Source organism: Drosophila subpulchrella, unplaced genomic scaffold (assembly GCF_014743375.2).
Source record: "Drosophila subpulchrella strain 33 F10 #4 breed RU33 unplaced genomic scaffold, RU_Dsub_v1.1 Primary Assembly Seq33, whole genome shotgun sequence".
Classification (NCBI taxonomy): domain Eukaryota; kingdom Metazoa; phylum Arthropoda; class Insecta; order Diptera; family Drosophilidae; genus Drosophila; species Drosophila subpulchrella.
The window spans coordinates 152,806-170,093 of record NW_023665570.1 but is presented as its reverse complement, the minus strand read 5'-3'; the positions used below and the strand labels follow the sequence as shown (position 1 = coordinate 170,093).

The 17,288-nt window shown below is 32.6% G+C and overlaps 1 long non-coding RNA gene across 2 annotated transcripts; it reads right to left on the bottom strand.

The window, feature by feature from the left end:
• Window positions 1-369: 369 nt before the first annotated feature.
• Window positions 370-1,481, bottom strand: LOC119559703. Of its 2 annotated transcripts, none has more exons than XR_005220934.1 (5): window positions 1,322-1,481; window positions 1,120-1,244; window positions 994-1,051; window positions 642-889; window positions 370-420 (listed from the first exon to the last, which is right to left on the bottom strand). It is a non-coding gene; the product is annotated as an uncharacterized LOC119559703 (long non-coding RNA). The 2 variants fall into 2 exon arrangements; XR_005220935.1 differs by having other exon boundaries at window positions 642-859.
• Window positions 1,482-17,288: the final 15,807 nt, after the last annotated feature.

Here is a 17,288-nt window from a genome sequence, read left to right as displayed (position 1 = left end):
CTCCGACGAGCTTTCCATTGAGGACTCCACCTCCACCAGCTACTTGACAGCTAAAGCGGAGATGGAAGACGCGCCGGTTTCTATAAAAATAAAAATAAAATGAGGTTGCCCGCTAAGGGACAGCTGGAGGAACCATCATCAGCCATTATTGGCCAGCTAGGAGCTGGACTACAGATGGCGCGGGAAAGATGGCGAAGCATCCGTGACACGAGAAGGAAGCCTTAAACTTCTAATTTACATAAATAAAAACATTCGTTGGAAATTTCATTGATTTTTATTTTAGTTTCTTTGTGCACCAGCTGACTCTTCTGTTTTAAATTGCTCCAATTGATTTGTTTTCCGATTGGCAACAAACCCAGCCGCTTGACAGTAAGACCATGCTACATGCATTGCGGGTGAACTTTGAAAACTTCGGTCACACTACAAAGAATAAGATTTTTCGACTAGTGAAACTCTTAGCCGATCTGAGTACTAGGCTATAATGAAAATAAAATATTACATATTTTTACTTTTGAAAAGTGTTTCCAATCTATGATTTACAGAGGCCGAAAGACTTGGTACAGTAATCACAAAATTATTAAAAATAAGTGAATATAAAGACAAGAAGCAGCGACTCAAGGCCATCTGCTTTGGGTACTTACAATTTCTTAATCCGGCGCCAGCTATATGATATCGTAAAAGACGTCCAATCCTTTTCGTTGTTTAAGACTATTTCTCAGATCGGTTAATAGTTTCACTAGTCGAAAAATCGTATTCTTCGAAGTGTGACCGAAGTTTTGAAAGTTCATTAGCAATGCGTGTGCATGACGTCCGTCAAATTAGAGTCGGTGACTTAGAGGCGCTGGCGGAACGGTGGAATCTTGAACAGGGGGCCAATTTTTAGCATTTTCTTATTTTGCGATGAAAAAAATATTTGTTTTAGCTATTACGTTATATATAAATAAAAAACCTACAATATTTACATACATATGTATGTAAGACTTACAGACTTACTTATTTTGCGTATATTTCCCACTTGTTAAACGGCTGGGTACTGTAATTACGTTTTAAGCTGCAATAAGAATCCGTGTAAATAACATTTATCCTGCTTATGTACGTATCAAGCGAAAATATACTTACACATGATGATCGCTTCTATTATGCTTAATACAAACAAACTAGCTGCTTCGTTTGCTTAAAGTTTGTTGTCGTGCTGCGCCGCCTTTCCAAAGTAACGGGAAAATCGCTTGACAGGGTGGTAGCTCCTGTCTTGTGCACAAGGGCAATAAATAATATATTTTACTGAAACTCTTAAAATGGGAATTTCTAATAAACTACGGACCCGGTTTTAATAAATAATACATCAAATTAATCAGGCGAGCGAGTATAATCGAAGGCATGTCTTTATTTCGTTGAAAATATTATTAAACATAATTTCGTTTTATATATTATGGCTCCAAGATGTTGCCAGAGCGCAAGGGCAGCTCCTACAAATGCACGAGGGCTGGAGAAGAAATAATTAATATATTTTACTGAAACTCTTAAAATGTGAATTTATAGTAAACTAGTAAACTACTATTTCAATAAATAATATATCAAATTGATCAGGCATGTTTATAATTTATTGAAAATATTCTTTAACATAAGTTCGTTTTTATCGAAGTATCGATATAGGGTATCGATATAAGGTTAATGTGTTCCTAGTTACGATTTTGGAACAAATGAGATGCCCACAACGCACTATGCTTTTTTCTCAAAAACTGACGGCTTTTCGTTCGCCGAACCGCATTTGTTAATTAGGAAAATGAATTTCCTTTCCAACGAGGCGCCGTGCAAATTAAGTTTCTCACTCGTGATTTAATTAAAAAAATTTATTTTTATATTTTAATCACTTAATCACTATTACAATTTTTCAATAGGTCGAACTTATTTTATTCACTGCTTGTTTACTTTTACTCGATTAATACTTCTGCTCGATTCGGATCTCAAAAACGGACTGCCTGATCTCTAGTTCAATGATCAATAATCAAACCTCGGCTTTAGAGAATTTATCCCCAAAAATTGATAAAGAGAATGACTCAAGAGAGTCGGAAAATAGGATGATGCAAATTGCCAATTAAATTTGAAGTCCAATCTTGGCCGGAAATTGGTGTTTACATTAGCTGAGTTTAGGGGCCGCTTTGGGGATCTTTTTGTTTACGTTAGCGGACTCGGGGCTCGCTTTTGGGATCTTTTGTTTACGTTAGCGGACTACGGGCTCGCTTGGAACTCCGATGTTTACAATATCGGTTTGGATTTTTACAGCATCCGTTGGAATTGGGCTGCGTGAAATTGATCTGGGTGGGAATGATTCGGAGGCCTGGTTGACAGAAATAGCTGACCACGGATTTATCTCGGGTCAGTCAGAGTTATTTGGAAATTAGCTCTCGGCTCAAAGTTGTTTATAAATTGGGTAAGAGCCCCTAAATAATGTGTCATATAACTCCCCCCATTCTAAATTGAATCGTCCCGATTCACTGGAACTGATGGGTATATTGAATGTAATTGATTGGTTAATTCGACAATGATATTTTCTTCTAGGGTATTTTCATTGTCGGGTATATTATTTATTTCATTATCGGAAATATTGTTTTCTGGTTCAATTTCTATATGAATTTGCCATTTTCTGAATTTGATTATAATCATAATAGTTAAATATATAAATGTGAATATGATCAATATTAACGTAACTGGTATTTGAGTTTGTTTAATTTGAATAAATGGATTTAGTATGTTAATATTATCAAATGTGAGTTCCGAATCATTAGATATAATATATTCGGATACTAAAAAATCTGTATATTTTCGAGCTGTGATGTATTCCAATATCTTATTGTCTACATTGATGTAGGAAATATTATTAATTTTAGTGGTGCCATTAAAAGTTATTAAATATGACCCATTTAAATAAGTGTCATTAACTGTATTTTCTCCATTTACAAAAATGGCTCCATCTTGGATTACATCTACATTTTTATTTTTTTTCTCGGATTTTGTTACAAAAGGATTTTTCTCCATTTAGTAATCTGGTGAAACAAGAACCTTCTGGGTTAAGTGTGCAATAATTATTAAATATTTCTGTCTTAAAATTAGACAATACATAGTACTTATTTCTACATTTTGCGACGTGATTATCAATTAATAATTTTCCATCATTATGTGAAATGGATCTTGAATTGTAAACGTCACAACGATCGGTAATAATAGGGTATTTTATGTAAATTATAATAAGATCTTGATGCAAAGCCATTTTAAATTCAGATATATCTAAAAGGTCTTTTATAACTACAGGTCCATCTTCGTGCTTATAAATTTCTTGTATATCATCATTGTTTAGAATTTTAGTATTAAATACATCAATTTTAGCAAGTGTAATTGTGTCCATTAAATTCATAAGATCGTAAGTAAGCAAGCGCAGGCGATATTTTCTAAGTGGAATTTCTTGATCTTTAAAGGCTGTTTTGAGTTGTTCAGATAAAGATTTTATCTCTTTAAATATTTTAGAATTAATAACGAATCGATCGTTATTATTTTGTATTAAATCATCGATTTTATTTTGGACTGTTATGAAATCATCATGATCTGGTGTTCCCGCTATCCATTTCCAAATGGTGCCTATTTCATTAATGCCTCTTTTTGATCTACTGGGTATAATTTGAGAGATAAGTATTTTGATAATTTTTAAATCGTGGGATATTTCCCAAAGAAAATTCTTGCTTTCGTGACCCTTTAGAAATTCTGTTTCAAGATTAATTATTTCTCTATAAAGACTTATATTAGTTATATGAAATAAATCTGCGTATGATTCATAAATAAGAACATCTTTGGTATCCTTGTAAAGAAGGAAATCATGGTTCGTGTAATCCATAATTTCGGATTTGGTTGTAGCTACCAGCAATAATAAGTACATTATTGAAATCATTATCTGTAATTTGAAACAAATTATTTAATATTATCTTTATGAATCGTACGGTTTCTGTTACTTATATTAACTTTATTGGGGAGATTTTCCTTCACTACTTGTTTTTTATATCTAGAATTAAGCTTGTTTCTTTCCCCGTGTTTCTTTTCGTAAACTACCTCTCCTACGTGATAATACTTATTTTGTCTATCCTTATTGTGAAAATGAAACATTTTCTCTTGAGCTTGTTGCAATAATTTAGGAGTATCATCGTGTTTGATTTTATTAAATAATATATCAAAAGGTCGATGATTGGTTATTGAGTGAATTGTTAAATTGTATTTTTGTGCTGCTCTAATTATAATTTCGGAATAATCATTTAAATTAAGCTCATCTTTAATACAGCGAGCGATTTCTGTTAAGGTCGAGTGTGCTATTTCTATTTGTCCTTTAAATTGGGATGAAGAAAAACTTGGTTCGTTATCTATCATCAAAGATTTGGCTAATGGAAATTGTTGTAAAATTTCTTAAACTTTCTTTTCTATATTTAGTTTATTAGGGATTTCTTTTACGACTAGGTATTTCGATTACGAATCTATACAGGTAATGAATATAAGATTTTGGGCGTAAAATATGTCAAGATGCAAATTTTCACCTTCTCTTTCTGGAATAGGTGCTTGACCGATAGGAATCTGTTCTGGGTGTCTGTTGTATTTGTTTTGATTGCAGATTGTGCAATTCTTTATAAACTCCTTAAGGTTTTTGTATAAATTAGGCCAATAATATAGTCTAGTTATTTGTTTATAATTTTCATCAAGCCCTTTATGAGCTCTACAATGAGTTTCTGTGATAATAAGAGATCTGTCTTCAGCGTTCTCGACATCCTGGACAAATGTCTTAGTGTATACAAATTTATTTATAAAATTGTCCTTAACTAGTTTTTGAAGTCTGTAAAAACCTTCTAGAGTACAGTGAAGTCTTTTTGTTATATTGGGTGGAATATATTCCCTTAAGATTTATTTTAAATTTTCTGGAGTGTCATACTCTATTATATGTCTAGTATTTCCGAATACATTAATCGACTCATGTATTGTATACCTCCCCGTTGCTATTAGCAATTGTTGCTTAAACTGGTTTAAGGGTTTTCGGGTTTCTAGTATAACATTTTCAAAACTACTCTCTGCTGAATGTTGAGTATTTTGATCTGAGACCGATTCATTACTTTCCGTTAAGTTATTAATTTGGATTCGTGATAAAGCGTCCGCAACAACATTTGTTGCTCCTGGCTTATAAATAATTTTGGGTGAATAGCTTTCAATAAAGGAATACCATCTTTTCATCTCAATATTTGGCTTTTTTTGAGAAATGGAAAATGAAAGAGGTTGATGATCGGTATAGATCTCGATGTTGTTAACCCCATATAAGTAATTTCGAAGACTTTTAAAAGCCCATACAATAGCTAAAAGTTCCTTTTTATTTGTTGCGTATAATTGTTCGGTTTTTGTCAGAGTTTTTGAAATAAATGTAATTGGTTTTCCTCCCTGAGAAAGAACAGCACCAATTGCTAAGTCAGATGCGTCCGTTGTTAGAGTAAATTTTTTATTATAGTCCGGTTGTACTAGTTCTACTTGTGCAATTAAATTTTCTTTGAGCTCGTTAAAAGCTCTTACAGCTGAATCATCAAACTGTATTAAAGTTTTACGTGATGCGTTTTTTGGTATTTTGCCGTTTTGGCCTTCTAAATATTTTGTTAAAGGTTTAGCTATCTTTGCGTAATTTTGCACAAATTTTCTGTAATATCCTGTAAGGCCTAGGAAGCTTCTAAGCTCTCGAATATTTTTAGATATCGGATATTTTACAATTGTAGAAATTTTTTCGGGATCGGTTTTTATCACATTGTGAGAAACAACGTAACCGAGAAAATTGGTTTCTAATTTAAAGAACTTTGATTTTTCAATTGAAATTTTCATGTTTGCGTTCAGCAAAATTTTAATAATGAGAATTAAATCTTTGTAATGTTGTTCAATTGTTTTTGAAAATATAATTATGTCATCCATATAAACGTGACATGTTTTACCCACTTGTTCTCTTAAAATATCATCCATCGCTCGTTGGAATATTTTTGGAGCGTTGGTCAGACCGAAAGGCATTCTTAGGAATTCGTATTTCCCATTGTTTATTGAAAAAGAGGTTTTCTGAATATCTGGTTCATTCATGAGAATCTGATGAAATCCAGATTCCAAGTCAATTGTTGAAAAGTATTTGGCTTTTCCAAGATTTGACAAAATCACTGAAGGGTCCTGCATTGGATATCTATCAGGTATTGTATTTTCATTAAGTTTTTTATAATCAATTACGAGTCTGAGTTTTGGAGTTCCGTCTTCATTGAAACCTTTCTTTGGTACCACTAGTACTGGTGAATTATAAGGACTTCTACTTGGCCTTATAATTTCTTCTTTTAACATTCGACTTATTTCAGAATTTACAAAATCTGAAGCTGATAGAGCATAAGGGTATTGTTTCCGGTAAATGGCCCTATCATTTACGGTGTTTATTTCACCGCGGATATCTGTCCTAAATGGAATCTGCGTATTTATTTATATCTCCAGATCTTTTCTTTGATCTGCAGACGATATTTTTATGTTGTTTATTCTTTGATTGTCGGATAGTTCAACGACAGCGTGTTCAGAATTTTTTAATTCCAAACTTTTATTTTTGTCGGATTTCGCGACGACGGCGCGATCAGGATTTTTAATTCCCAAACTTTTATTTTTGTCGGATATTTCAACGACGGCGTGTTCGGAATTTTTGAATTCCAAACTTTTATTTTTGTCGGACTTTTCAACGACGGCGTGTTCAGGATTTGTATATCCCAAACTAGATTCACTTTGATTACCCATTTCAGATTCGGATCTGATTTGAGCTTTTTCATCAAAGTACTCTTTTAATATAAATTCTTTAATGGAAGAATGGTGTTTTCTTCTGTTAAAGAATGTTGGTTTAATATGTTTCCGTTATCATAATTTAACTTTTCTTCTATTCCATTATATTTAATTACTCCCTTAGCTGTATCAATTACCGCTCCTATTTTTTTTAATAGGTTATGCCGACCAGTAAATCTGAGTCTAGCCCATCTATTTCATAAAAAGTATATCGCGTATCAAAAATTCACTGTGGATACTCTTTTGTAAATTGGAAGCTCGTTGTTATTTTTATAAATTCCTGTTCTTATATAACACGAGGTTGCCCCAGTGTCAATTAATATTTTTAATTTTATATTTATTTTTGGGTCATTTCTAATTAAGTAGGGTAAGCCTACTCCTGACTTTTGTCTAAAAAATGGTTCCCCTCAATGTTATTTAGTCTCATCGTCTTGTTAGCCGGTTGGTTAACAGTTCCAGTTGGTACCCTTTTATTTTGGGCTTGGCCTTGCTGAGTGTTCGGGGTCTCAAATTTTTTTGTTTGATCCCACTTGTTCTGACTAAAATTATTATTTTGATATTTATTATAGCCTTGATTATATCCGTTGTTAGCCCTATTCTGAACCTGAATAGACTCGTCTACCTATATTGGTTCCGGCTTTTTTGTGGCTGCCTATAGGTGTTCCACTGATTTTGTTGGTTATTATTAAATCTACCCTGGTTCCAAGAATATTTTTTATTCTGATTATAATAACCATAAGTATTTTTGTTCTGGTTGTTGTCATGATTAAACCTTAAATTATTATTGTTTCGCTGGTTACTGTAACTATTGTTTTGCTGTCTTGTCTTGTGGTTGAAATGTGTTTGTCCATTTCCACTAGAGTTTGGCTCGCTATGTTTTCTCTGAGTAGTACAGAAACTATTTGCGAAATGAGCCCTCATGTTGTTGCTTTCCAATTCCTGAACTATGACCATTGCATTTGGTAGGTCAGGTGGATTCATTGAGAAAATAGTATCTGAAATTGGGCCGTTGAGGCTGGTAATGAAAACTCTAAGAGCTGTCTTCCTATGTTTCTCATTCATTTCCGCTGTTATAGGTTTGTTTCTACCGTAGGTCATAATAGTTTTATTAATTAGTAGAGGTAATTTTCTATTAACTGTACCATAATAATCCATTATGGATAATTTTCCCTGACTAAAGACAAAGTCAAGTCTGGCCATTATGGCATCGAAATTTAATACCGTACCGTTATGGGTTAAGGCGTCGTTTGCCATTCCTGTTATTTTGTTTCGTAATATAGATAAGGCAGAATAAAATCTTTCACTCCCTCTGGCATATTGCCCCATGGCTACTTCTGCCGATTCTCTCCAGCTTACATATTTATCCTCTTCACCTTTATATTCCCGATTTGATGATCTCATAAGATGTGTCGCACTTTATATTTGGATCTACAATCTCTATCTGATAATCCTCAACCGTTTTAATTTTGTGAGAAAGCTGCGATCTTAAGTTAACGATCTCCTTCTTTAATGGATTTAATTCAAAATTTACAATTTGCTTAATTAAATCTCCTACATTTAACATGGTATTGTTTGTTATTGCCTGATGGCTTGTATTTTCTTGTGGCGGATTCATGTGGAGTCTTTTATTTGCTCCAGTCTGGCTTGTTGAAGGTTCTGACATTTTGAGAACTTTTTCGAAATTAGAAATTGACTCTTCCACTTTGCATATTTATATTTCCCTTCTTACAAATTTTTATATAATAATAATAATAAAAAATATATGATAAAATTAATAAAAAAAAGATAGTATCGCTCACGAATCGTCCTCCTTATTTTTTTCTTCTCGTTGTTTTTTAGCCTGTTGGGGTCGTCCTTATCTTGAATGATGATCCTGATTGGGGTCGTCCTTCCTTTTTTGTTTTTAGATTTTGTCTTGGGGTCTTCCTTCTTTAATTCTGTTTTTAAATTGGGGTCTTCCTTCTTTTCCAATATTTAGCGAGGGATTGCCCTTCAGCCTGTTTTCTTAGAATGTCTTTTGTTGATGATTTTGAAGATTTTTTTAATTTTTTTAATTAAATTGTTTTTCACAATGGTTATTTAGTTCGATGAAATTTTTTTGTCACTTTTTGATTTTTATATTGTCCGAGCAGTGAATTTATGTTACGATCACTATTTTGTAATTTGAGATTTTAAGGGGATTATTTCATTAATTATTTTCCACCTTAGTTTTTTTTTTGATCAACACAAACTTTTTATTTTTTTGCCGGTTGTATAGAGTTTAAGGGGATTATTGCATTTATTGATTTCCACCTTATTTTTATCAACACAGGCTTTATTTATTCGTCGGTTCCTTTTTTCACTTTAAAACTTTTTTGTGTTTATTTTAAAGCTTTGCTTTTTTAAAATTTTTTAATCGCACGGCCCCACGTTGGGAGCTAAATAACTTTCTCACTCGTGATTTAATTAAAAAAATTTATTTTTATTTTTTAATCACTTAATCACTATTACAATTTTTCAATAGGTCGAACTTATTTTATTCACTGCTCGTTTAATTTTACTCGATTAGTACTACTGCTCGATTCGGATCTCAAAAACGGACTGCCTGATCTCAAGTTCAATGATCAATAATCAAACCTCGGCTTAAGAGAATTTATACCCAAAAATTGATAAAGAGAATGACTCAAGAGAGTCGGAAAATAGGATGATGCAATTTGCCAATTAAATTTGAAGTCCAATCTTGGCCGGAATTGGTGTTTACATTAGCGGAGTTTAGGGGCCGCTTTGGGTATCTTTTTGTTTACGTTAGCGGACTCGGGGCTCGCTTTGGGGATCTTTTGTTTACGTTAGCGGACTCAGGGCTCGCTTGGGACTCCGATGTTTACAATATCGGTTTGGATGTTTACAGCATCCGTTGGAATTGGGCTGCGTGAAATTGATCTGGGTGGGAATGATTCGGAGGCCTGGTTGACAGAAATAGCTGACCACGGATTTATCTCGGGTCAGTCAGAGTTATTTGGAAATTAGCTCTCGGCTCAAAGTTGTTTATAAATTGGGTAAGAGCCCCTAAATAATGTGTCATATAACTCCCCCCATTCTAAATTGAATCGTCCCGATTCACTGGAACTGATGGGTATATTGAATGTAATTGATTGGTTAATTCGACAATGATATTTTCTTCTAGGGTATTTTCATTGTCGGGTATATTATTTATTTCATTATCGGAAATATTGTTTTCTGGTTCAATTTCTATATGAATTTGCCATTTTCTGAATTTGATTATAATCATAATGGTTAAATATATAAATGTGAATATGATCAATATTAACGTAACTGGTATTTGAGTTTGTTTAATTTGAATAAATGGATTTAGTATGTTAATATTATCAAATGTGAGTTCCGAATCATTAGATATAATATATTCGGATACTAAAAAATCTGTATATTTTCGAGCTGTGATGTATTCCAATATCTTATTGTCTACATTGATGTAGGAAATATTATTAATTTTAGTGGTGCCATTAAAAGTTATTAAATATGACCCATTTAAATAAGTGTCATTAACTGTATTTTCTCCATTTACAAAAATGGCTCCATCTTGGATTACATCTACATTTTTATTTTTTTTCTCGGATTTTGTTACAAAAGGATTTTTCTCCATTTAGTAATCTGGTGAAACAAGAACCTTCTGGGTTAAGTGTGCAATAATTATTAAATATTTCTGTCTTAAAATTAGACATTACATAGTACTTATTTCTACATTTTGCGACGTGATTATCAATTAATAATTTTCCATCATTATGTGAAATGGATCTTGAATTGTAAACGTCACAACGATCGGTAATAATAGGGTATTTTATGTAAATTATAATAAGATCTTGATGCAAAGCCATTTTAAATTCAGACATATCTAAAAGGTCTGTTATAACTACAGGTCCATCTTCGTGCTTATAAATTTCTTTTATATCATCATTGTTTAGAATTTTAGTATTAAATACATCAATTTTAGCAAGTGTAATTGTGTCCATTAAATTCATAAGATCGTAAGTAAGCAAGCGCAGGCGATATTTTCTAAGTGGAATTTCTTGATCTTTAAAGGCTGTTTTGAGTTGTTCAGATAAAGATTTTATCTCTTTAAATATTTTAGAATTAATAACGAATCGATCGTTATTATTTTGTATTAAATCATCGATTTTATTTTGGACTGTTATGAAATCATCATGATCTGGTGTTCCCGCTATCCATTTCCAAATGGTGCCTATTTCATTAATGCCTCTTTTTGATCTACTGGGTATAATTTGAGAGATAAGTATTTTGATAATTTTTAAATCGTGGGATATTTCCCAAAGAAAATTCTTGCTTTCGTGACCCTTTAGAAATTCTGTTTCAAGATTAATTATTTCTCTATAAAGACATATATTGGTTATATGAAATAAATCTGCGTATGATTCATAAATAAGAACATCTTTGGTATCCTTGTAAAGAAGGAAATCATGGTTCGTGTAATCCATAATTTCGGATTTGGTTGTAGCTACCAGCAATAATAAGTACATTATTGAAATCATTATCTGTAATTTGAAACAAATTATTTAATATTATCTTTATGAATCGTACGGTTTCTGTTACTTATATTAACTTTATTGGGGAGATTTTCCTTCACTACTTGTTTTTTATATCTAGAATTAAGCTTGTTTCTTTCCCCGTGTTTCTTTTCGTAAACTACCTCTCCTACCTGATAATACTTATTTTGTCTATCCTTATTGTGAAAATGAAACATTTTCTCTTGAGCTTGTTGCAATAATTTAGAAGTATCATCGTATTTGATTTTATTAAATAATATATCAAAAGGTCGATTATTGGTTATTGAGTGAATTGATAAATTGTATTTTTGTGCTGCTCTAATTATAATTTCGGAATAATCATTTAAATTAAGCTCATCTTTAATACAGCGAGCGATTTCTGTTAAGGTCGAGTGTGCTATTTCTATTTGTCCGTTGGACGTACTATGTCGAGGATCTGCGAAGAATAGAGATATCCCATTTCTTTGTGCAAAAGATTTAAATTGGGATGAAGAAAAACTTGGTTCGTTATCTATCATCAAAGATTTGGCTAATGGAAATTGTTGTAAAATTTCTTAAACTTTCTTTTCTATATTTAGTTTATTAGGGATTTCTTTTACGACTAGGTATTTCGATTACGAATCTATACAGGTAATGAATATAAGATTTTGGGCGTAAAATATGTCAAGATGCAAATTTTCACCTTCTCTTTCTGGAATAGGTGCTTGACCGATAGGAATCTGTTCTGGGTGTCTGTTGTATTTGTTTTGATTGCAGATTGTGCAATTCTTTATAAACTCCTTAAGGTTTTTGTATAAATTAGGCCAATAATATAGTCTAGTTATTTGTTTATAATTTTCATCAAGCCCTTTATGAGCTCTACAATGAGTTTCTGTGATAATAAGAGATCTGTCTTCAGCGTTCTCGACATCCTGGACAAATGTCTTAGTGTATACAAATTTATTTATAAAATTGTCCTTAACTAGTTTTTGAAGTCTGTAAAAACCTTCTAGAGTACATTGAAGTCTTTTTGTTATATTGGGTGGAATATATTCCCTTAAGATTTATTTTAAATTTTCTGGAGTGTCATACTCTATTATATGTCTAGTATTTCCGAATACATTAATCGACTCATGTATTGTATACCTCCCCGTTGCTATTAGCAATTGTTGCTTAAACTGGTTTAAGGGTTTTCGGGTTTCTAGTATAACATTTTCAAAACTACTCTCTGCTGAATGTTGAGTATTTTGATCTGAGACCGATTCATTACTTTCCGTTAAGTTATTAATTTGGATTCGTGATAAAGCGTCCGCAACAACATTTGTTGCTCCTGGCTTATAAATAATTTTGGGTGAATAGCTTTCAATAAAGGAATACCATCTTTTCATCTCAATATTTGGCTTTTTTTGAGAAATGGAAAATGAAAGAGGTTGATGATCGGTATAGATCTCGATGTTGTTAACCCCATATAAGTAATTTCGAAGACTTTTAAAAGCCCATACAATAGCTAAAAGTTCCTTTTTATTTGTTGCGTATAATTGTTCGGTTTTTGTCAGAGTTTTTGAAATAAATGTAATTGGTTTTCCTCCCTGAGAAAGAACAGCACCAATTGCTAAGTCAGATGCGTCCGTTGTTAGAGTAAATTTTTTATTATAGTCCGGTTGTACTAGTTCTACTTGTGCAATTAAATTTTCTTTGAGCTCGTTAAAAGCTCTTACAGCTGAATCATCAAACTGTATTAACGTTTTACGTGATGCGTTTTTTGGTATTTTGCCGTTTTGGCCTTCTAAATATTTTGTTAAAGGTTTAGCTATCTTTGCGTAATTTTGCACAAATCTTCTAAGCTCTCGAATATTTTTAGATATCGGATATTTTACAATTGTAGAAATTTTTTCGGGATCGGTTTTTATCACATTGTGAGAAACAACGTAACCGAGAAAATTGGTTTCTAATTTAAAGAACTTTGATTTTTCAATTGAAATTTTCATGTTTGCGTTCAGCAAAATTTTAATAATGAGAATTAAATCTTTGTAATGTTGTTCAATTGTTTTTGAAAATATAATTATGTCATCCATATAAACGTGACATGTTTTACCCACTTGTTCTCTTAAAATATCATCCATCGCTCGTTGGAATATTTTTGGAGCGTTGGTCAGACCGAAAGGCATTCTTAGGAATTCGTATTTCCCATTGTTTATTGAAAAAGAGGTTTTCTGAATATCTGGTTCATTCATGAGAATCTGATGAAATCCAGATTCCAAGTCAATTGTTGAAAAGTATTTGGCTTTTCCAAGATTTGACAAAATCACTGAAGGGTCCTGCATTGGATATCTATCAGGTATTGTATTTTCATTAAGTTTTTTATAATCAATTACGAGTCTGAGTTTTGGAGTTCCGTCTTCATTGAAACCTTTCTTTGGTACCACTAGTACTGGTGAATTATAAGGACTTCTACTTGGCCTTATAATTTATTCTTTTAACATTCGACTTATTTCAGAATTTACAAAATCTGAAGCTGATAGAGCATAAGGGTATTGTTTCCGGTAAATGGCCCTATCATTTACGGTGTTTATTTCACCGCGGATATCTGTCCTAAATGGAATCTGCATATTTATTTATATCTCCAGATCTTTTCTTTGATCTGCAGACGATATTTTTATGTTGTTTATTCTTTGATTGTCGGATAGTTCAACGACGGCGTGTTCAGAATTTTTTAATTCCAAACTTTTATTTTTGTCGGATTTCGCGACGACGGCGCGATCAGGATTTTTAATTCCCAAACTTTTATTTTTGTCGGATATTTCAACGACGGCGTGTTCGGAATTTTTGAATTCCAAACTTTTATTTTTGTCGGATTTTTCAACGACGGCGTGTTCAGGATTTGTATATCCCAAACTAGATTCACTTTGATTACCCATTTCAGATTCGGATCTGATTTGAGCTTTTTCATCAAAGTATTCTTTTAATATAAATTCTTTAATGGAAGAATGGTGTTTTCTTCTGTTAAAGAATGTTGGTTTAATATGTTTCCGTTATCATAATTTAACTTTTCTTCTATTCCATTATATTTAATTACTCCCTTAGCTGTATCAATTACCGCTCCTATTTTTTTTAATAGGTTATGCCGACCAGTAAATCTGAGTCTAGCCCATCTATTTCATAAAAAGTATATCGCGTATCAAAAATTCACTGTGGATACTCTTTTGTAAATTGGAAGCTCGTTGTTATTTTTATAAATTCCTGTTCTTATATAACACGAGGTTGCCCCAGTGTCAATTAATATTTTTAATTTTATATTTATTGTTGGGTCATTTCTAATTAAGTAGGGTAAGCCTACTCCTGACTTTTGTCTAAAAAATGGTTCCCCTCAATGTTATTTAGTCTCATCGTCTTGTTAGCCGGTTGGTTAACAGTTCCAGTTGGTACCCTTTTATTTTGGGCTTGGCCTTGCTGAGTGTTCGGGGTCTCAAATTTTTTTGTTTGATCCCACTTGTTCTGACTAAAATTATTATTTTGATATTTATTATAGCCTTGATTATATCCGTTGTTAGCCCTATTCTGAACCTGAATAGACTCGTCTACCTATATTGGTTCCGGCTTATTTTGTGGCTGCCTATAGGTGTTCCACTGATTTTGTTGGTTATTATTAAATCTACCCTGGTTCCAAGTTTTATTTTTATTCTGATTATAATAACCATAAGTATTTTTGTTCTGGTTGTTGTCATGATTAAACCTTAAATTATTATTGTTTCGCTGGTTACTGTAACTATTGTTTTGCTGTCTTGTCTTGTGGTTGAAATGTGTTTGTCCATTTCCACTAGAGTTTGGCTCGCTATGTTTTCTCTGAGTAGTAGAGAAACTATTTGCGAAATGAGCCCTCATGTTGTTGCTTTCCAATTCCTGAACTATGACCATTGCATTTGGTAGGTCAGGTGGATTCATTGAGAAAATAGTATCTGAAATTGGGCCGTTGAGGCTGGTAATGAAAACTCTAAGAGCTGTCTTCCTATGTTTCTCATTCATTTCCGCTGTTATAGGTTTGTTTCTACCGTAGGTCATAATAGTTTTATTAATTAGTAGAGGTAATTTTCTATTAACTGTACCATAATAATCCATTATGGATAATTTTCCCTGACTAAAGACAAAGTCAAGTCTGGCCATTATGGCATCGAAATTTAATACCGTACCGTTATGGGTTAAGGCGTCGTTTGCCATTCCTGTTATTTTGTTTCGTAATATAGATAAGGCAGAATAAAATCTTTCACTCCCTCTGGCATATTGCCCCATGGCTACTTCAGCCGATTCTCTCCAGCTTACATATTTATCCTCTTCACCTTTACATTCCCTAACAGATTTGATGATCTCATAAGATGTGTCGCACTTTATATTTGGATCTACAATCTCTATCTGATAATCCTCAACCGTTTTAATTTTGTGAGAAAGCTGCGATCTTAAGTTAACGATCTCCTTCTTTAATGGATTTAATTCAAAATTTACAATTTGCTTAATTAAATCTCCTACATTTAACATGGTATTTTTTGTTATTGCCTGATGGCTTGTATTTTCTTGTGGCGGATTCATGTGGAGTCTTTTATTTGCTCCAGTCTGGCTTGTTGAAGGTTCTGACATTTTGAGAACTTTTTCGAAATTAGAAATTGACTCTTCCACTTTGCATATTTATATTTCCCTTCTTACAAATTTTTATATAATAATAATAATAAAAAATATATGATAAAATTAATAAAAAAAAGATAGTATCGCTCACGAATCGTCCTCCTTATTTTTTTCTTCTCGTTGTTTTTTAGCCTGTTGGGGTCGTCCTTATCTTGAATGATGATCCTGATTGGGGTCGTCCTTCCTTTTTTGTTTTTAGATTTTGTCTTGGGGTCTTCCTTCTTTAATTCTGTTTTTAAATTGGGGTCTTCCTTCTTTTCCAATATTTAGCGAGGGATTGCCCTTCAGCCTGTTTTCTTAGAATGTCTTTTGTTGATGATTTTGAAGATTTTTTTAATTTTTTTAATTAAATTGTTTTTTCACAATGGTTATTTAGTTCGATTAAATTTTTTTGTCACTTTTTGATTTTTATACTGTCCGAGCAGTGAATTTATGTTACGATCACTATTTTGTAATTTGAGATTTTAAGGGGATTATTTCATTAATTATTTTCCACCTTAGTTTTTTTTTTGATCAACACAAACTTTTTATTTTTTTGCCGGTTGTATAGAGTTTAAGGGGATTATTGCATTTATTGATTTCCACCTTATTTTTATCAACACAGGCTTTATTTATTCGTCGGTTGTATCGGGTTTTTTTGGCCCCGCTAAGTTCCTTTTTTCACTTTAAAACTTTCTTGTGTTTATTTTAAAGCTTTGCTTTTTTAAAATTTTTTAATCGCACGGCCCCACGTTGGGAGCTAAATAAGTTTCTCACTCGTGATTTAATTAAAAAAATTTACTTTTATTTTTTAATCACTTAATCACTATTACAATTTTTCAATAGGTCGAACTTATTTTATTCACTGCTCGTTTAATTTTACTCGATTAGTACTACTGCTCGATTCGGATCTCAAAAACGGACTGCCTGATCTCAAGTTCAATGATCAATAATCAAACCTCGGCTTAAGAGAATTTATACCCAAAAATTGATAAAGAGAATGACTCAAGAGAGTCGGAAAATAGGATGATGCAATTTGCCAATTAAATTTGAAGTCCAATCTTGGCCGGAATTGGTGTTTACATTAGCGGAGTTTAGGGGCCGCTTTGGGTATCTTTTTGTATACGTTAGCGGACTCGGGGCTCGCTTTGGGGATCTTTTGTTTACGTTAGCGGACTCAGGGCTCGCTTGGGACTCCGAAGCTTACAATATCGGTTTGGATGTTTACAGCATCCG